General features: G+C 43.8%; 1 protein-coding gene and 1 non-coding gene across 4 annotated transcripts in view; one reads left to right on the plus strand and one right to left on the minus strand.

The window, feature by feature from the left end:
• DIXDC1 (DIX domain containing 1) overlaps positions 1-22,201 on the plus strand; it is a 93,082-nt gene that overhangs the window by 14,094 nt on the left and 56,787 nt on the right. The gene's annotated exons all lie outside the window — the stretch shown is intronic.
• On the minus strand, positions 10,398-10,520 carry LOC135274682 (small nucleolar RNA SNORA36 family). The gene has a single exon (XR_010342465.1). It is a non-coding gene; the product is annotated as a small nucleolar RNA SNORA36 family (small nucleolar RNA).

The raw sequence follows: 22,201 nt of genomic DNA on the forward strand, positions 1-22,201 counted from the left end.
GGTGGCAGGCACCTGTAATTCCAGCTACTTGGAAGGCTGAGGCAGGAGAATCGCTTGAACCCGGGAGGGAGAGGTTGCCATGAGCCAAGATTGCGCCACTGCACTCCAGCCTAGGCGACAGAGCAAGACTCCCTCTCAAAAACAAAAGGAAAACAAGAAAAAGATAAACTAGATGTTCAGAGTGTCAAACTTGGGAAAATTGAGGTGATTCAGAAATCTTTACTCATGGGGAAGAGTGAACCTATGTTCAACTGTGGTGTGAATGGCCTGGGAGGCTGAAAGTTGGGGGGATGGTTTATGAAAATGATGGTTGACAGGAAATTGGTTGTCTGAAACTTAACCTTTTGAACATAAGATCTGGCAGACTTTCCCTACCAGTTTTCCTCCAAATAGAAAAGTAGAAATTGAAATTCCACGTTAAGATTCATCCACTTGGCAGTCCCTTAGAAATACAGGAAGAGGCCCGGCATAGTGGCTCACGCCTATAATCCCAGCACTTTGGGAGGCTGAGGCAGGAGGATTGCTTGAACCCAGGAGTTAGACCAGCCAGGGCGACATGATGAGACCCTATCTCTACAATCAAAAAAAAAAAAAAAAAATTAGGCCAGGCGCGGTGGCTAATGCCTGTAATCCCAGCACTTTGGGAGGTTGGGGCGGGTGGATCACGATGTCAGGAGTTTGAGACCAGCCTGGCCAACATAGTGAAACCCTGTCTTTACTAAAAATGCAAAAAAAAAAAAAGCTGGGCATGGTGGCGGGCACCTGTAATCCCAGCTATTCGGGAGGCTGAGGCAGGAGAATCGCTTGAACCTGGGAGGCAGAGGTTGCAGTGAGCCCAGATTGCGCCACTGCACTCCAGCCTGGGTGACAGTGCAGGATTCCGTCTTAAAAAAAAAAAAAAGTAGCTGGTCATGGTGGCATGCATGCCTGGGGTCCCAGCCACCTTGGGAGGCTAAAGTAGGAGGATCACTTGAGCCCAGGAGGTTGAGGCTGCAGTGAGCCATATTCTTGCCACTGCACTCTAGCCTGGACCACAGGGTGAGACTCTATCTCTCTCTCTCTCTCACACACACACACACACACACACACACACACACACGCGAAGAGTTTTGATTTGGTCTGGTCTCATCTCCATAAGGGGGACATAAAGTGAGTGAGGAAGAAGATTGGCAAGTGAAACATCACTCCTAAGGGCCTTGTGCCTTCCGTGGAGTAGTAGTGGCAACACTGGGCCCATTAGAGGCTTCCAGACATTTTCACAATGAATTCCTCTGTGCTTTGCTGTAGAAATTAAAGGCTTGTTAAGTGTACAGAGCAACACAGCACCAGATTCCCCACCTTTTTTCTATCCTGCTTGATTTCTCCTCTCCCCGTCCAGGCTCATTGGCTTTGTTTCCACAGGAGGCAATGCCAGCTAAACAGATGCACCCTGGCAGCAAGCTGTCAGGCAGCTTTATGTTCCTCATGGTGAGTGAGGGGCTGGTCAGGCATGTGGACCAGTGATAGGGCACTGTTAGACAGGTGCCACTCCCCCAGGCAGTTCAGAGGGTCTAGGGAACACTAGAAATGCTTTATCTGCCATGAGTGGTCTTGTTGTCTAGGCTGTAAGTACCAAAGGCTCAAACTGACACTTTCCTGAATACATTTTCTTGTTTGTTATCCCTCAAACCAAGCTCCCTTGAAGTGGTCATGGATATAACTTTCAGTAGGGAAATGTGGAAAAGGAATAGAGAACTAATTTCACAGGCCCTGAGGGTGGGCTCTATCTCCTATTTCTAGGATCAGGGATACCCCTAGACTGTAGAGTGACACTTCATTCATCTATTCATTCACATGTATTTACTGGGCACTTACCTTGTAACATGTACTTGTGAAGAAGCAGAGTGTTTGGGGACTCATAACTGATGGAAATCTCACTTAACATTTTTTTTTTTTAACAAATCCAAAATGTCTACAGACATTCTGCTCTTTTGATTCTCAGTAATTAAGGACTTCTCAGACTTGACTGACGAACTTGAGCTTCCCTATTAGATGGTTAACAATCTCTACTGAAGCATATACGCAACAACGTACCTGCTTCTTAAAAGTACCACAGGGTTAAATGTGAATCTCTATTTCCTACCAGCAGTTCTCACTCTTTGTTGAGCTTAAGAATTACAACTGATGGAAATTTAAAAATAAGTTTAAGAGATGATATCTTTCAGAAAATCTTCAGCTCTTTACTTTCTGATATATTATCTTTTGACCATTGGACTGAATACTAATACATTAATCTTCCCTTATCCAAGGGAGATCCATCTCAAGATCCCCAGTGGATGCCTGAAACCATGGATAGTACTGAACCTGACTGCCATTAATCAGAGCCTGTTTCTGTTCATGTCTTCCATCCACAAACTTAATGTCTTTTCCATCTTAACTAAGCACTCATCACACACTGTGGCTGAAACTTTTGCAGTCTGAGGTATGGCAGCAAAACTAGCATGTATTCCTTTTTCCATCTTCACAATTTCATGGATGAAAGATTTGTTCTTACCATAAATCTTAGCAACCTCAGCATATGATTTTATTTTCTTTCCTTATTAAGTCAAGAACTTTCACCTTTTCACTTAAAGGTGGAAGTTTATAGCATCTATTGGCATATCTGAATTTCCAGCATCACTGTTCTTATGTTTTGAGGCCATTATAGAGTAAAACAAAGGTGACTTGAACACAAGCACTGCGATACCTTGGCAGTCGTTCCAATAAGAAGATGGCCGGTAGCATAGACAGTTTGGATATGTTGGACAAAGGGATGAGTCACGTCTTGGGTGAAACAGAGTGGGATGGCACAAGATTTCATCACACTACTCACAGTGTTGGACAATTTATTTATTATTTTTTAATTTTAATTTATTTATTTTTGAGACAGTGTCTCGCTCTGTCGCCCAGGCTGGAGTGCAGTGACGTGATCTCAGCTCACTTGCAACCTCCGCCTCCCACCTCCTGGGTTCACTTGATTCTCCTGCCTCCCCAGTAGCTGGGACTACAGGCGAGTGCCACCACGCCTGGCTAACTTTTGTATTTTTAGTAGAGATGGGGTTTTACCATGTTGGCCAGGCTGGTCTTGAACTCCTGACCTTAGGTGATCCACCCACCTCAACCTCCCAAAGTGCTGGGATTACAGGAATGAGCCATCATGCCTGGCTACAATTTAAAGCATAGGAATTATTTTTGGAATTTTCTTTCTCTTTCCTTTTTTTTTTTTTTTTTTGAGACAGAGTCTTGCTCTGTCCCCCAGGTTGGCGTGCAATGGCGCAATCTCGACTCACTGCAACCTCTGCCTCCCAGGTTCAAGCAATTCTCCTGCCTTAGCCTCCCAAGTAGCTGAGATTACAGATGCATACCACCATACCTAACTAATTTTTGTATTTTTAGTAGAGATGGGGTTTCACCATGTTGGCCAGGCTGGTCTTGAACTCCTGACCTTAGGTGATCCACCTACCTCAGCCCCGCTGGGGTGGGATTACAGGCGTGACCCACCATGCCTGGCTACAAAGCTTAGGAATTATTTTTGAAATTTTCTTTCTCTTTCGTTTTTTTTTTTTTTGAGACAGAGTCTTGCTGTGTCCCCCAGGCTGGAGTGCAGTGGCGCAATCTCAACTCACTGCAACCTCTGCCTCCCAGGTTCAAGCAATTCTCCTGCCTCAGCCTCCTGAGTAGCTGAGATTACAGATGCATACTACCATACCTAGCTAATTTTTGTATTTTTAGTAGAGATGGGGTTTCATTATATTGGCCAGGCTAGTTACAAACTCCTGACTTCAAGTGATCCACCTGCCTCAGCCTCCCGAAGTGCTGGGATTATAGGTGTGAGCCACCATGCCTGGCCTACTTCTGAAATTTTCTATTTAATATTTTCACATGGTAGTTGACCATGGGTGATTGAAACTGTGGAAAGCAAAACCATGGGTAAGGGAGACTACTGTACAAAGAACCCTGTCCATATAAGGAAGAAGAAATTTAAGGATATTTTTACTTGGGAACTTTATTTGTACCCAATTAGCCATCCAATTAAATGAACAAATAGCTTTTCTAGGTTCAGTAAAGGGCTGAAAGAGTTAATAGAAAAGAAATACAATAGGGTGTTTACTGGCAGAATTTAGGCCAATAATAACATAAGGTTTCCAAATCTCCAGCCTTCTTCTTAGTTTCTCAGCAACTTCTCTACCCCTGTCTCCTCATCTCCTGCTGCTAGAGGGTCTCAGAGTTCTAAACAGGTATCTGGTTTCACTGTAAAACTAATTTCCTTCCTGAGCCATTCATGTCTCCTCCTGAAGTGTCTCTCTAGCATACCACAAAAACTCTCTGCTCTTCTTGTTTGCTTTTCTTGTTGCCAGCAGGAAAACATAGAGCCCCTCCCTGGCTGTTTCTATGCCAGGAACAGTAGATACCACACACTTTTCTGATGAAGTCCCATTGGTGCTTTTGCAACTCTAACCAAGAAAGTCTTCTGCAGGACTTCTGTGAACTTGGGTCTTGGAGGAGATAGAGAACTGAGGCTGGGTTTACAAACTTGTTTGGAAGGAAGGCCAGTCCCCAAACAAAAACAGGCAGGAAGTTACATTTGGTGGCAAGAAAGCTTTCAAGGTCAAGATTTCTTGCACAAATGAAGATTTTGGACAGAATTATCTATACTAGAAGAGTTTTACCTAAAATCATAGGGTTATTTGGAATGTCTCGGAGAAAGCTGATGGAGACTATGGGATTGCTAAAGCTTCCTTCCACCAGCCACTTCTTGGTACTATCACTGTTCTCACAACTTTTGAGGCGTCCAGTCTCATAAAGCCAAAATCCTTCTCAGACAGTCTTAACTCTTGTTGTGTCTACTTTTCCTTCTGAGGCCTGACTCAGAGGGTGGTTACCATGAAAACCTTCAGTTGTTCTAGACTTCTATTACACCGGCATCCTTTTAGCTTCCCCAGAACAAGTTAGTCATGAAACTCTGGAATGAGATTAGTTCAACACAGTCATACACGTACTATGTACTAACTGTCTTTGCCTTTTTTTTCTTTTGATTAGTTTGGTTACAAGTGCCAAGAACTCAACTTCCAATAGCAGAGATAGGAAGTGGACTTTATTGACTCATGGAATCCAAGGACAGGTAGAAAAACTAAACTATGGAAAGAGCAGGGATAGAGCAGAAACAATGAAATCAAGAACTCTAACACTAGCAGGATCTCTCCCTCTGTTCTCTGCTTCTTATCTGCTTCTTTCTGTGGTGGCTTTTTTTTCCCACGTATCTATTCTCTGATTGTGGTGGCTTTATTCCCTTTTACTAGAGCTGGTTTTTCCTTCTCAGGTGGGCAACATGGCCTATGGCAACGTCTAACTTTTATATCTTACAACAGATGAGGGAGGAGGAGGAAGACTGATTTTATTTCTAAATGCCAGTTCAAAAAATTCCAGGGATTAGCTGGGCTTCACCAATCAGCTCTGCCAGACCAGTCAACTGTGGCCAGTAGAGGGCATGATACAATGCCAACCTGGTCATAGGACCCACCACTGTGTGTGCAGAGGAGGGTTTTTAAAGAAGAGGGAATCGTGGGCGGGGCAGCTACCCCAGGAGCTGTTAGCTACACTATCACTGTGAGCCTAGTTGGAATCTGGAATCTGATCATTCCTACTTTGCCTCTCTTGACCAAGATGCAGGGTCATATTCAAGATCAACTTCTTTTTTCTTTTTTTATTATGCAAAAGAGCTTCATTTTTTATTTGTTTAGTTTTCTGACTTTGTGCTGGTGTGTTCAATACTTTGATTTTCTTCTCCTCAATAAGGAAGGCACGCTGTCATAGACAGCGTGTACATTTAGTACACATGGAACGACCACAGGCCTTGCTGACTTATTATTTTTATTTTTATTTTTATTTTTTAAACAGAGTCTTGCTCTATCGCCCAGGCTGGAGTGCAGTGGCACAATCTCGGCTCACTGCAACCTTTGCCTCCTAGGTTCAAGTGATTCTCCTGCCTCAGCCTCCCAAGTAGCTGGGATTATATGCGCCTGCCACCATGCCTGGCTAATTTTTGTATTTTTATTAGAGATGGGGCTTTGCTGTGTTGGCCAGGCTGGTCTCGAACTTCTGACCTCAAGCTATCCGCTTGCCTTAGCCTCTCAAAGTGCTGGGATTACAGGTGTGAGCCCCTGCACCTGGCCAATTTTTTTTGCATTTTTAGTAGAGACAGGGTTTTGCCATGCTGGCCAAGCTAGTCTCTAACTCCTGGCCTCAAGTAATCTGCCCACCTCGGCCTCCCAAAGTACTACAATTACAGGCATGAGCCACTACACTGGCCAACATGTTTTTTTCTTTGTTTGTTTTGGAGAACCTCTTGAGAACTTTAGGTGTCACAACGGGAGCTCATTGAAGACTGCCTGGGCACATGCCACATGCAGATTTTGGTGCTTTCCCAACCTTCTTGGTATGAAGGTAAACAGTTCTATGAACAGGGATTTGGGACAGCTTAATTTTGTTAGAGGCTGGATTGTAGAAAAGCCTACAATGGTATGTCAAATGCTGGACCATTCTGAGTGCCTATCGACACTGTCCCCAAAATAAGCAAGATCTGTTTCTCAATATTCCAGATATTTTCATTTTGCTGAGCCTGCTGTATCTTTTTGTCACTGAATAATAGACTTGTAAAATGATAGTGTTAGAAGGAAACAAAATGCAATTTTTTTTTTTTTTTGGTGTTTATATCTGTTTTGGTTCTTGTTTTCAGCTGCTTTGCAAAGCCCTTAAGTTACTTTAGATGGCTGGAGAGTTGAGGTGGGGGCTTGAGGGTGGAGAAACACAGGGAAAGTGAGCTGGGTTTTGGACTCCCAACCCTGGCCTAATCACAGAAGCTCTGCTTTTCCCTATTTTATATATCTGCCTTTTATATAAGTTATAATTTTAAAAAATAATGAGACCAGAAAAAAGGGAAGAAGAAATGAAACCATTAGTTCAACTTTCACAGAGTAACAGCCTCCTGTAAAAGGCATATGGTATTTCACCTGCTACAGAAGGAGAAGCCCTAATATGTTGTTCAAACCAAGCAGCAGAGCCACTCGGGGCCCAGGCTTGCCCCCCAGGCCTCTTTGAAGACAAACTGCTTTGTGGGAGAAGTGGATGGCATGGCTGGCTTCACAAGTGTCTACTATGTCCTTAAGTCAGTTTCTTCAGAGTTGACAGTGGGCATTTACAGCAAGAACATGGTCTTGCCTGCCCGTTGGATGAAAAGTACAGATATTTTCAGGTCAAAGGGAGACAGACACTTAGTTTAGTGCTTGACTCCCTAAATTAGACATAAAGGAAGAGGCAGCAATGTAAAGAAGGGTAGTTTAACCCTTTATCTGCGGATAACACTAGCCCTGCTCACTTGTGAAGCTCTGATCGCTATTAGATGCCATTTAACAGATTCACGTCAGCATGCAGACAGGGATGACATGCCAAAGGCCTATCTTCAATTAAAATTTTTTCATCAATGATTTAATAGAAGACATACTAGTTTTTAGAGGTATGTGAAGGCTGGGTGTGGTGTCTCACACCTATAATCCCAGTGTTTTGGGAGGCCAAGGCAGGAGGATGGCTTGAGGCCAGGAGGTCGAGGCAACATAGCAAGACTCCATCTCTACAAAAGATAAAAATTAAACAAAAGTAAAAAGAATAAAGTTACATGAATCTGGACAGAACACTAAATAGTGTTAGCACCTTAGTCTCTACCATTCTCTAGAGAGGACTTCAGGATCCATAGTCTAGCCTCGCAGTTCCTGGACTGTCCCCACTGTAATAACTGTCCCCCTCCGTGCCACTTTGACAAGCCCACATACCGAGGCCACACTTGCAACTTACTCCACAGAATTTCCCCACCCTTGAAATGTTGCACTCTGAAACTACTCTGCTCAAAACCCCAGTTTTCACAGTCCTCCATTCCCATTAACTTATTTTTTCATTCCATCAAGTTGTCCTTTCCTTCTGTCCTCTACCTTCTTAAGGCTTATCCACCTTCTCTTAATTTCTTCTCCCTGGCCCAACTTTATTGTCAGTCAGTCACTTCAACACCATGCTCACTTCCTTTGCCCTGGTGGTCACTGCCTCTACTCTGATTATTTTCAGTCCTAGATTAGCCCATTCTTGGTTTCCCCTGCTTATGGCCCAGGCCTGTTGTGCATGTCTAGAGCGAGTCAATTATGAAATGATGATGTCCAGTCCTAGCTGAGTGCTTGGTGCTGCCAGGAAGCTTTAGCAGTCTGTTCTTTCCAGCTTCTCACAGGGGCTGCTGCCAGTCTCTGACCCTTTCCTGAAGCCTCCTTCATTATTCCTGTTCCCTTCACCCTCAGCAGATAAACTGGCCGACTTCATAGGAATGAATGACTTGTGGGGTAGCTACATTTGAACTCCTTCAGCTTCCCTCTTCCCACCTCCACACTTCCCCACACTCTTGATCAGAGGATGCGGCCCTCTTCCTCTCCTCTGAAACCTTGATGCATTATCATCAGTCCCCACTTCCTTTTCTGCCAAAACTCTTAGAGCTCACCTTACTTTTTGGGATGCTGTAGAGCCTAGGATTTAGCATCAGCCGTGAATTCAAAGCCTTGTTCTGCCACTGAGCAGCCTGTGACTGGGCATATTGTTCTGAACCTTGATTTCCACCTCTGTAAAATAGGAAAAATATTTCCTCCCGGGGTAAATGTGAAGTGAAAACATATGTATAAAGGATGTAGCATAGTGTTTAGCACAATACTGGCATGTAGTAAGTGCTCAGTAGATGGTAGTTATCTCATTGGCAACTTATACCTAGATACTCTCAAACATGGATCTCCCACGCCGCCCCCAACTCTTGTGCTCTAGACCTGTGTTTTGCCAAATGGCTGTGGAACATCTGTACTCTGGTGTTCTACAAATAACTCAGACTCTCAAAACCAAGCTATTGACTTTTCCCCAGTACTCGTTCTTCACGACTTCTCCATCCCAGTTAAAGCATCACCAGCCAGCCGGTCATTCAGGCCTGACTTTCTGGCTCCTCTCCTTCTGTCGCTGCCTACATCCTATCAGTCATCTCTGGCTTGTTTCTGGAGTTTGTCCTTTGCTCACTGGTGCTGCTTCAGTCTAGGTGCTTATCTTCTTTGCTTGAGTTATTGCCTGGGCTCCTCGTTGCCTTCTTCAATCTGCATGCTGTTCTTTTTATTCTGGGATGCCGGTCATACAGTTTCACTCTCCTGTTTCACAACTTCACACTTTCCTGTTGAAGGTCATTAAGCCTTAGTGTAAGTGCCGGTGGTCGCAGGCTGACCTGTTTCTCAACATCACCACCTGCCACTGACAGCTCCTCCCACACGCTACCTCCTCACCTGACTGTTCCTCTAAAATACTATATGTCTTCCAACCCTTCCCCCTTCCATCACCCCTGCCCATGTCCCCTTTGCAACTGGCAGACATCCTTAAAGAAACAGCGAACTGTCTCCTTCCCTCTTGACGTTTTCCTGATTCCTCCAGCCTTGCATCCTGTTGCTCCTTCTCTGCATAAATAGCTTTAAAAAAAATTCTCCCTTGTAGCAGCAATTACTTTGTATCCTTTATTTATGTACCTGTAAGTGCTGACCTTGGCACAATGCCTGGCAGATAGTAGGGACTCAAGAATATGTTGACTTGAATAAATGAATGCATGGAATGACAGGATCTCTTGAGACAGAATCTAATAAGGTGAAATTTATTAAAGGCAAATGTAGATCAAGAAAACCAATTTTACAAGCTCAAAGATGGAAGGGATATGGTTTGACAGCAAAATGTGTTAAAAATTATTTATGGGTTTTGGTTGACAGTTTAGTGTGAGTCAACGATGTGACCAAAAAAAAAAAAAAAAAACAATATGAAGCATCGCAGGCTGGGCGCGGTGGCTCACACCTGTAATCCCAGCACTTTGAGAGGCTGAGGTGGGCAGATCATCTGAGGTCGGGAGTTTGAGACCAGCCTGACCAACATGGAGAAACCCTGTCTCTACTAAAAATACAAAATTAGCCAGGCGTAGTGGTGCATGCCTGTAATCCCAGCTACTTGGGAGGCTGAGGCAGGAGCATTGCTTAAACCCAGGAGGCAGAGGTTGCGGTGAGCCGAGATTATGCCACTGCACTCCAGACTGGGCAAAAAGAGTGAAACTCTGTCTCAAAAAAAAAAAAAAAAAAAAAGAATGTGAAGTATCTTGAATGAAGAAGCTGAGTCTCTGTTTTTACACCTAGAGTATTATGTTTGGTTCTATAACAGTTTTAGAGAGAGACTGAATAGCAATATTTCTTTTTATTTTTTAATTTTTGTGGGTACAAAGTAGGTGTGTATATATATGTGTATGTGTGTGTGTGTGTGTGTATTTTTTTTCTTTTTTCTTTTTTCATAGGCTGGGAAGCAAATAATACTTTCTACCCAGTCATCTCCCTTAGCCCATTTTAATGTCCTAAAGTTTAATTAACAGAACAGGGAAGCTGCCGTGGACTGAACTCAACACTTCGGAATTTTTTTTTTTTTTAAGACGGAGTTTCACTCTTGTTGCCCAGGCTGGAGTGCAATGGCACGATCTCGGCTCACTGCAACCCCTCGCCTTTTGGGTTCAAGCGATTCTCCAGCCTTAGCCTCCTGAGTAGCTGGGATTACAGGTGGCTGCCACAAAGCCCGGTTAATTTTTTTGTATTTTTAGTAGAGATGGGGTTTCACCATGTTGACCAGGTTGGTGTTGAACTCCTGAATTCCGGTGATCAACCCACCTCAGCTTCCCAAAGTGCTGGGATTATAGGCATGAGTGAGCCACTGTGCTTAGCCAATAGGTGTATATATTTATGGGGTACATGAGATATTGTAACATTGGCTTATGATGTATAATAATCATATCAGGGTAAATGGGGTATCGATTACCACAAACATTTATCCTTTCTTTTTATTACAAAGAACCTAATTATGCTTTTAGTTATTTAAAAATATATAATATTATTGTTGACTGTAGTCACCCTCTTGTGGAATAACAGTAATTCTTCAAACCATTTTGCTTTTAAGGTTTTTTGAAAAAAGTACCAAAACAGACAAACCACTAGCTAACATAAAGAAGAAGAAAAGGGGAGAAAATACAAATACACAAAATAAGAAATGACAATAGAAAAATAGCCCCTGAAACAGAAAAAATAATTACAACAGACTTTGCAGTCCTCTCTGCAAATACATTTAAAAACTTTGATGAAATGGGTAATTTCCTGAGTAAATACTAGATTACCAAAATTGATAAAAAATGGAAGTTTGAAAAAATCATTTTCTATAGAAGAAATAGAGAACCCTATTAAGGAATTATTCCTCAAAAAGTACAGGCCTAGATTATCTCATGGGGATTTCTACTAAACCTTCAAATGGCAGATAGACACAATGTTGTGTAAATTCAGAGCATTGAAAATGAAGGAAAACCCATAAATATATACACCTACTGTATACCTAGAAAAATTAAAATTAAAAAAATTTAAATGAAGGAAAATTTCTAAAAAGTTTTTATGGAGTGTAATATTTACATCTAAACATTATAGAGATGGTGTAAAAAGAAAACTACAGACTAATGTTATTACTGATTATCCATGAGATTTGGGACCCAAAATGATATGCTTTGGCTGTGTCCCCACCCAGATCTCATCTTGAATTCCCACGTGTTGTGGGAGGGACCCAGTGGGAGGTAATCGAATCATAGGGGCAGGTCTTTCCCATGCTGTTCTCATGATAGTGAATAAGTCTCAAGAGATCTGATGGCTTATGAGGTGGAGTTTCCCTGGACAAGCTCTGTCTCTCTTTTTGCCTGCTGCCATCCATGTAAGAAGTAACTTGCTCCTCCTTGCCTTCTGCCATGATTGTGAGGCTTCCTCAGCCACATGGAACTATAATGCCATTAAAACTTCTTCTTTTTTTTTTTTTGAGATGGAATCTCACTCTGTTGCCCAAGCTGCAGTACAGTGGCACTATCTTGGCTCACTGCAATCTCCGCCTCCTGCGTTCAAGCGATTGTCCTGCCTCTGCCTCCCGAGGAGATAGGATTACAGGTGCACGCCACCACACCCAGCTAATTTTTGTATTTTTAGTACAGATAGGGTTTCACCATGTTGGGCAGGCTGGTCTTGAACTCCTGACCTCAAGTGATCTGCCCACCTCAGCCTCTCAAAGTGCAAGGATTATAGGCATGAGCCACCCTACCCGGCTTAAAATCTCTTTTTCTTCTCAGTCTCGACTATGTCTTTATGAGCAGTGTGAACACAGACTAATACAACGTTCTTGAATAGGATGATTCTACATCATAAATATGTCAGTTCTCTCTAAATTAATTTATAAGTTTAATACAATCCCAGTAAAAATTTCAAGAAGCTTTTTTAGTAAGTTAATCAAACTGACACTAAAGTTCACACGACAAAATAAATACACAAGAGCAGTCAAGAAAACAGTAAGGCAGTGGTTTACAGGCAGTAGATTACACTGTAATCCCAGAATTTGGGAGTCCAAGGTGGAAGGATGGCGAGGCCAGAAGTTCTAGCCTGGGCAACAAAGTGAGACGCTGTCTCTACAAAAAAATCCAAAAATTGGCCGAGTGCGATGGCTCATGCCTGTGATCCCAGCACTTTGGGAGGCTAAGGTGGGTGGATCAGGAGGTCAGGAGCTTGAGACCAGCCTGATCAACATGGTGAAACCTCATCTCTACTAAAAATACAAAATTAACCAGGTGTGATGGCTAGCATCTGTAATCAATCCCAGCTACTCAGGAGGTTGAGGCAGGAGAATCTCTTGAACCCAGAAGGCAGTGGTTGCAGTGAGCCGAGATCTCGCCACTGTACTCCAGCATAGGCGACAGAGTGAGACTCTGTTTCAAAAAGAAATTAAAAAGGCCAGGTGCGGTGGCTGACACCTGTAATCCCAGCACTTTGGGAGGCCAAGATGGGTGGATCACCTGAGGTCAGGAGTTCAAGACCAGCCTGACCAACATGGAGAAACCCCTTCTCTACTAAAAATACAAAAAATTAGCCAGGCGTGGTGGTGCATGCCTGTAATCCCTGCTACTTCAGAGACTGAGGCAGGGGAGCCACTTGAACTCAGGAGGCGGAGGTTGTGGTGAGCCGAGATTGTGCCACTATGTTCCAGCCTGGGCAACAAGAGCAAAACTTCATCTCAAAAAAAAAAAAAAATCCAAAAATTAGCCAGGTGTGGTGGTGTGTGCCTGTAGTCTTAGCTACTCTGGATCATGGGGCTCGAGGATGGATTGAACTTGGGAGGTTGAGGCAGCAGTGAGCTGTGATCATGCCACTAAACTCCAGCCTGGGCAACAGAACAAGACCCTGTCTCTAAAAACCAAACAAAGAAGAAACAAATGAGGCAGATTTCTATAAATCACTTTGGAGTGGTTTTCAGAATTAAATAAAGTGAATTAAATTAAGTGAATTTAGAAAGGAAAGTATTAATTAATATCAATACTATCATGTTTTTGACAAAAGAAAGAAAGGGAAATGAGGGAACATAACATGTATATGTTATTTGCCATATAAACTGGAAACTAATGAGCTTGGTTATATGGGATGTGGTGCAGAGAGGTACTTGGGAATGTGGTGGAAAGAATGATGTAGGAGTGACACTGTAATGAATATGTTTTTGAATAGCTCTTTCAGGACCATATTAATATTTTATCTATCCAAAAAATAAATAATTAAAATCAACCAGACCAGTCATGGTGGCTCACACCTGTAATACCAGCACTTTGGGAGGCTGAGGCAGACAGATCACCTGAGATCAGGAGTTGAGACCAGCCTGGCCAACATGGTGAAACCCCATCTCTACTAAAAATACAAAAAATTAGCTGGGCATGGTGGTGTGTGTCTGTAATTTCAGATACTCAGGAGGCTGAGGCAGGAGAATTGCTTGAACCTGGGAGGTGGAGGTTGCAGTGAGCCAATATCATGCCAATGCATTCCCGCCTGGAGACACAGTGATACTCCCTCTCAAAAAATAAAAAAATAAATTCAATCAACCAGAATGTGGGGCTAACCAAAAATGGACTGCAAAGAGTAAGAAATGAACCTAAGTGTATTATAAATGAATAACCACCTGAATATGAATAAATATAAATTCTAACCACAGTGGAAGGAGCAGAAAAGGAAAGAACTAACCCAAGTAACTTTGGAAGCAGTATTTTGGCTGTTTACTGTAAGCCTAAAGACAAAAAGTACTATACAGTTAGCTATCCCTATCCATGGGTTCAGCATCTGTGGATTCAACCAACTTCAGATCAAAAATATTTGACTAAAGAATTGTGCATGTACTGAGGAGGTACAGAGTTTTTTCCTTGTCATTATTCCCTAAACTAGCAGTCCCCAACCTTTTTCTAGGGAGGTTTCATAGAACACAGTTTTTCCATGGACCAGGGCAGTGGGGGATGGTTTTGGGATGATTCAAACACATTACATTTATTACGTACTTTATTATTATTATTATTATATTGTAATACATAATGAAATCATTATACAACTTACTATAATGTAGAATCAAGTAGGACCCCTGAGCTTGTTTTTTTGCAACCAGACAGAAGTGTCTAGAGGTAATGGGGGACAGTGACAGATCATCAGGCATTAGATTCTCATAAGAAGTGCACAACCTAGATCACTCGCATGTGCAGTTCACAACAGGGTTAGTGCTCCTATGAGAATCTAATGCCACCACTGATCTGACAGGAGGCAGAACTCGGGTTATAATTTGAGCAATGGGGAGTGGCTATAAATACAGATGAAGCTTCACTATGTGGCCCGGTTCCTAATAAGCCATGGACCAGATGCTTGTCCTAAACTCTTACAGCTTAACGACTATTTACATAACATTACATTGTATTAGCTTTTATAAGTAACTTAAAGATGATTTAAAATATACAGAAGGATGTGCTTAGGTTAGATGCAAATACTATGCCCTTTTCTATCAGAGAGTTGAGCATCTATGGATTTTGGTAGCCAAAGGAGTTCCTGGAACAAGTCCTCTATGGATACTGAGGGACAACCTTATACAAATACTCTATTGTAGTTAGTAAATTTATTTTTCACTAGGTATGAGTTAGCAATTCTGAAATGAGTTTATGTGTATTCTGGGACTGAGCAAATAGATATATATTATGGATAGTGACAGTCAGTTTTCTTAGGAGAAAGGAGTTACACAAATAAGGAGAAGTGAAAGGAAAGGGTGAACTCTGTGGTGTTGAGTTGGAGGAGATATCAATATAATTTATGGTATAAATTATGTATGTAAATATACATATACATGTACAATATGCCCTCAAATATACATACATTCCATACATACATATATATCTATCAAGGTAAGTACATATAGGTATATGCACATATAAATTTCCTACTTTATCTACTAAGAGGACCTAGAATATTACCTCAGTAGCAATGAGCACACCTGTCACCCAAATCTGGCTTCTTAAAGACTATTCTCCAATAAACGGAACCAGAGTTCTTTTAAGAAATAGCTCATCTTGGGCAACAGCCCCATCTCTACAAAAAAATACAAAAATTAGCAAGGTATAGTGGTGTTCCAGCTACTTGGGAGGCTGAGTTGGGAGGATTGCTTGAGCCCAGGAGGTCGAGGCTGAGGCTGTAGTGAGCTGTGATTGTGCCATTGCACTCCAGCCTGGGCAAGAGAGTGAGACCCTGTCAAAAAAAAAAAAGGGAAGGAAAGGAGGCAGGGCAGGAGGGAAAGAGGAATAGCTGATTCCAGAGCTGGAGCAGGGAGAGTACTAGATGAGGAGTCTGGAAAATCTTACAATGTCAGAAAGTAAGGAAGTACTCAAAAGATGAACAGGCCATATGATTCAGCAATCCCACTTCTTGGCATATATTGAAAAGAATTAAAATCAAGATCTTGACTGGGTGTGGTGACTCATGCCTATAATCTCAGCACTTTGGGAAGACAAGGCGGGTGGATCACTTTCAGGTCAGGAGTTTGAGATCTGGCCAACATGGTGAAACCCCGTCTTTACTAAAAATACAAAAATTAGCCAGGCATAGTGGCCATGCCTGTAATTCCTGCTACTAGGGAGGCTGAGGCAGGAGAGTTGCTTAAACCCAGGAGGCGAAGGTTGCAGTGAGCAAGGATTGCACCACTGCACTCCAGCCTGGGTGGTAGAGTGAGAAGCTATCTCAAAAAAACAAAAAAGAAAAGAAAAGAAAAAAGATCTTGAGATATTTATATACTTGTATAACTGCATTATTCATAGTAGGCAGGAGATGGAAGCAACTCAAGTGTCCATCAACTAATGAATGGCATGGATAAAGAAAATGTGGCATATATATATAGTAGAATATTATTCAGCCTTAAAAAGGAGGGAAATCTTGTCACATGCTACAACATGGATGAACCTTAAGGACATTATGATAATTGAAATAAGTCAATCACCATAAGACAAATACTGTATGATTCCACTTACATGAAGTATCTAAAGTAGTCAAATCATAGACAGAAAGAATGGTGGTTGCCAAGAGCTGAGTGGAGGGGAAGATTCAGAGTTGTTTAATTGATAGAGTTTCAATTTTGCAACATGAAAAAGGTCTACAGAGTTGTTTCACAACAATGTGAATATACTTAGTACTAGTGAATTTACACTTAGAACTGATTAATATGGTAAATTTTTTGTTTCTTTAATCATAATTTTAAAAAACGACCTAGGCATGTGATAATACAGGAACCATTATGAATGAAGGTGTCCTAATGGCCAAATCTTGAACAATTTGACCAGCAAAATAAATAATAATAATAATTTTTTTTTGAAATGGAGTTTCACTTTTGCCTAGGTTGGAATGCAGTGGCACAGTCTTGGCTCACTACAACCTCTGCCTCCCAGATTCAAGTGATTCTCCTGCCTTAGCCTCCCAAGTAGTTGGTATTACAGGCACCCACCACCATGCCTGGCTAATTTTTTTTTTTAAGATGAAGTATCACTCTGTCCCCAGGCTGGAGTGCAGTGGTGCTATCTCAGCTCACTGCAACCTCTGTCTCCCGGGTTCAAGTGATTCTCCTGCCTCGATTTCCCAAGTAGCTGGGACTACAGGCATGTGCCACGATGCCCAACTAATTTTTGTATTTTTTATAGAGATGGGGTTTCGCCATGTTGGCCAGATGGTCTCAATCTCTTGACCTCATGATCCGCCCACCTCGGCCTCCCAGAGTGCTGGGATTACAGGCATGAGCCACTGCACCCATTATGATTATAGTAATGGATTAATAGAAGAAATAGAAAAATAAAGTAAATATCCATGATATACTGATACAAATAAATAAATGGGGGAGAGGGCCAGGTATGTGATAGCTCATGCCTATAATCCCAGCACTTTGGGAGGCTGAGGTAGGAGGATCATTGGAGCCCTGAAGTTTGAGACCAGCCTGAGCAACATAGTGAGACTCTGTCTCTACAAAAAAATAAATTAGCAGAGCATGGTGGTGCATGCCTGTAATCAGCTACTAGGGAGGCTGAGGCCAGAAGATCACTTGAGCCCAGGAAGTCAAGGCACAATGAGCTATGTTCATGCCACTACACTCCAGCCCGGTTGACAGAGTGAGATCTTGTCTCCAAAAATAAATCAATATGTAAGTAAACAAATGGGGAAGGAGAGAGCTCTTCCTTACAGTTGGGATTACAATTAATAAATGTAGGAGCAATGACAGAATTAGAAAATCATCATTTGGGAACCACCATAATTGTAGCAGGAAAGAAAATTCAATAAACATTGAAATGGATGGGAAAAGTGATGATGAGAAAGAGGATATTTTCTTTATTATTATTTTTTTTTGAGACAGAGTTTCACTCTTCTTGCCCAGGCTGGAATGCAATGGTGCAATCTCGGCTCACTGCAACCTCCGCCTCCTGGTTTCAAGTGATTCTCCTGGCTCAGCCCCCCACGTAGCTGGAATTGCAGGCATGCGCCACTACGCCTGGCTAATTTTGTATTTTTAGTAGAGACGGGGTTTCTCCATGTTGGTCAGGCTGGTCTTGAACTCCCGGCCTCAGGTGATCCACCCACCTCGACCTCCCAAAGTGCCGGGATTACAGGCATGAGCCACTGCACCCAGCCAAAAGAGGATATTTTCATAGTCTCTAAGCATCTTCCCACAAATACTTATTAATTACAAAGGGAAAAATAGCAACTTTACAGTAGAAAAATGTGGCAGATAGTACCTTAACCAAGTGACTGAAGTTAACTTCAATAACGAGATGTATTGGCATTGTGTGCCTTTTAATATGGTTCACTGAGAAGAGCACAATGTGACTTCTGTGGTTTTCTTGCTAAAAATCCATAACCTGAATTTAATTATGAGAAAACTTCAGATAAACCCAAATTATGGGACACTGTACAACATACTGGCTGGTACTCTTCAAAATTGTCAAGGTCATGAAAGACAAAGACTGAGCAACTGTTCCAGATTGGAGGAGATGGAAGAGACGTGGCAGCTCAGTGCACTGTGAGATCTTGGAAGGGATCCTGGACCAGATAAAGAACATTAGTGGGGCAGTCGGCGAAATTTGAACCAAGTCTAGATTAGATAATGGTATTGTGTCAGTGTTAGTGATGGCAGCAGCGGTCCATCTGGAGCTGCTGTTGCCATGATGCCAGCTGCAGTGGGGGAGGTGTGGCTAGGGCTGCACACTCCACAAAGCTGGTAGGAGCCAGGGACAGGCAGAAGCCTGCCCCCTTCTGAGTTGGAAGGGTAGGAGCTTCATGCTTCCTAGGTGCAGCTGAAGAGCTGGGCTCTTGTGGGGCCAGGAGCAGGCAAGAGCCCCACCCTCCCAGGTGCAGCTGCAGTTGCCCAAGCCGTGGCTGTGGACCCAGGCATCCTATGCTCTTGGGGACCAGGAGCAGGTAGGAGCCCTGCCCTCCTGGGCACAGCTGCAGCCACCCTATGGCTATGGCACATCCCTGTGCTCTTGGGGAAAAGGAGCAGGCAGAAACCCCAACCCCTAAGGTAGAGCTGCAGCTGCAGTCACCCAAGCCATGGCTGTGGACCGAGGCATCTCTGCACTCAGGGCCCAGGCTTGGAAGTGCCTGCTCCTGCTGCTTGGGCTCTCCCCACTCCCTGCACCCACTCTGATCTTGGAGCAAAGTTGAGGCCAAGCCTGGGCACTGCCACAGCCTGTTGGGTGTGCACAGGGTAAGGACAAGACTGACATGCTAGCCCCCTGCTGCCTTGGTCCCTTTGGACTTTGGGTGCGGACAAGTGCAGCAGGGAGGCTGAGTGGGGGGTGCAGAGGGTAGCTCAGTGCTGGCCTGCAGGTGCCCCTTGGCACGGCACCACAAATGGTGGCCAGAGGCAGACAGGCTCCTGGGTGGCAAGGGATGGGTTCCCAGTGAAGCCTCACCTTTAAGCCAAGGAGGCCTGAAGTCTGGGTCCTGGGCTGCCATCCTGCAGGCTGGAGTGGGAATTTATGGTGCTTTTTTCCCAGGCCCACCCATGACCGCCCATGGACCAATCAGCATGCACTTCTTCCCCTTTAAAGCCCATCAAAACCCCAGACTTAACCAGACTTGGGAAATGATGGAATGTCCTTCCTCTAGAGAGGAGCTACCCACTCCAGGGTCTCCTCTCTGCTGAAAGCTGAACACTCGTTGGGACATCCTGGCTGCAGAGATGAGTTACCTACTGCAGGTCTCCTTTGAGCTGTTCTATTGCTCAATGAAGCTCCTCTTCGCCTTACCCTTCAGTTATCCGCATACCTCATTCTTCCTGGATGCAGGGCATGAACTTGGGACCTGCTGAATGGTGGGGCTGAAAGAGCTGTAACACAAACAGGTCTGAAACATGCCCCTTGCTCACCATGTTACAGGTCACAAGAAGGAGAGAACAGAGGTGAGAAGAGCTGCAACCCTTTGGAGAGCCCAGACCTAGGAGCTTCCCAAGTCAGGGCTGTGACACTCTCTTTTGGGCTCTGTGGTTCCTGGAGTCTCTAGGGTTCCACCACCATATTCCCCAGTGCCAGCCATGGAAGCTGCTTGCAGTGCATCTGGTCCAGCCACAGCCTTGCAGGGAGCCAGCGCCCATGCCAGTGCCTAGAGCTGCTTGCCCCACCACAGCCAGTGTGCCTGGCTATGCGCAGTGGCTGGAACCCATGCTCACTTGCTCACATGCCCCTTGCTGCTCCACTCGCCCTTGGCAGGCATGGGTAGCATGAGCCTGCCAGGCTGAGTGGGCCCAGAAGGCCCAAGCAAAACTCAGGCAAAGGCACCACTGGCCGCAGAGGTTTCCAGCTGGCAAAGTGACACCCAAGGATCCCGTAACATTAGCTTCCTGTTTTTATCATTGTACTGTGGTTACGTAGGATGTAAAAATTGGGGCTAGCTGGGTAATAGTGAACTCTACCATATTTTGCTACCTTTTTGTTAAGTCTAACATTATTCCAGAATGCAAAGTTAATAAATAAAAAATAATGCTTAGGGGTTTTAAATGACCTCTTAGTGCAAGTCAGCAATGTGATCTGTTGGCCGAAGAAGGAAGGAAAGAGGAGAAAGGGAAATACAGCATTTTGTTTTTGTTTTTTGTTTGTTTGTTTTTGAGATAGAGTCTCACTCTGTTGCCCAGGCTGGAGTGCAGTGGCACAATCTCAACTCACTGCAACCTCCGCCTCCCAGGCTCAAGTGATTCTCCTACCTCAGCCTCCCAAGTAGCTGGGATTACAAGTGCACAAGACTATGCCTGGCTGGTAGAGACAGGTTTTCACCATGTTGGCCAGGCTGGTCTCCAACTCCTCTCCTCAAGGGATCTGCTCACCTTGGCCTCCCAAAGTGCTGGGATTATAGGAGTGAGCCATCGTGCCCGGCAAAATACAGCATTTTGAATGAAGAAGCTGTATGTCTTTATTACATCTAGGGAGTACTGTATTAGGTTCTAGGTGTCATGGTTTCAGAGAGATTTAGAAAAGCAATGATATTTTTGGCTGGGTGCAGTGGCTTACACCTGTAATCCCAGCACTTTGGGAGGCTGAAGTGGGCGGATCACTTGAGGTCAGGAGTTCGAGACCAGCCTGGCCAACCTGGTGAAAGCCCGTCTCTACTAAAAATACAAAAATTAGCTTGGCATGGTGGCAGGCGCCTGTAATCCCAGCTACTCGAGAGGCTAAGGCAGGAGAATCGCTTGAACCTGGAAGGAAGAGGTTGCAGTGAGCTGAGATTGCGCCATTACACTCCAGCCTGGGTGACAAGAGTGAAACTCTGTCTCAAAAAAAAAAAAAGAAAGAAAAGAAAAGCAGTAATACTTTAAACTATTTTATGTAAGGAATAGTTAACATTGGCTCACATCTTTGCATGTAACTAGAAGCACTTGAGGAATACTGATATACATTGGTCCCACTCTCAGAAATTCTGACTGGTCTATGGTGGGCCCAGACAATAGTTTTTTTTTTTCTTTTTTTGAGACAGAGTCTCACTCTGTTGCCCAGGTTGGAGTGCAGTGGTTCGATCTTGGCTCATTGCAATCTCTGCCTTGCGGTTCAAGCAATTCTCCTGCCTCAGTCTCCTGAGTAGCTGGGATTACAGGCGCACGCCACCACGCCTGGATAATTTTTGTATTTTTAGTAGGAGTTTCACCATGTTGGTCAGGCTGGTCTTGAACTCCTGAACTTGTGATCCTCCTGCCTCGGTCTCCCAAAGTGCTGGGATTACAGGCATGAGCCACCGTGCCCAGCCAGCTCTCTGAATTTCTGCCCTCTGGAGATAACAAGTAAATTTGGGATGAGGTCTGATTATGAAAAGCTTCCCTTGCGACTTGATGTGCAGCCAGGTTGGCAACAGCAGGCTGGGTCAGTGCTTCTCATACTTTAATGTGCATATGAATCACTGGGAGATCTTGTTAAGATATGGGTTCTGATTTAGTAGGCTGGGGAGGAACCCAGGAGTCTGTATTTCTAACAGGCTCCCAGGTGTTGCCGATGCTACTGATCTGGGAAGCACACTTTAGTAGATAGCCACTTAGTATAGTTTATTACACAAAGGATTCAAGCACTGGATGTGGTGGAGGGAGTGGTTTAGACTCAGGTACATCCTGAGTGTTTTAGGGAAGTTATTTAAGCCTCAGCAGTGCATTTATTTAGGCAGTAGTGTGGCAGAGTGGAAAGAGCGTTTGGCTTGGGAGTCATATCTGGATCCCATATTAA

This window comes from Aotus nancymaae, unplaced genomic scaffold (assembly GCF_030222135.1).
Source record: "Aotus nancymaae isolate 86718 unplaced genomic scaffold, 86718_ANA_hifiasm-v0.15.2.pri h1tg000012l, whole genome shotgun sequence".
Taxonomy (NCBI): domain Eukaryota; kingdom Metazoa; phylum Chordata; class Mammalia; order Primates; family Aotidae; genus Aotus; species Aotus nancymaae.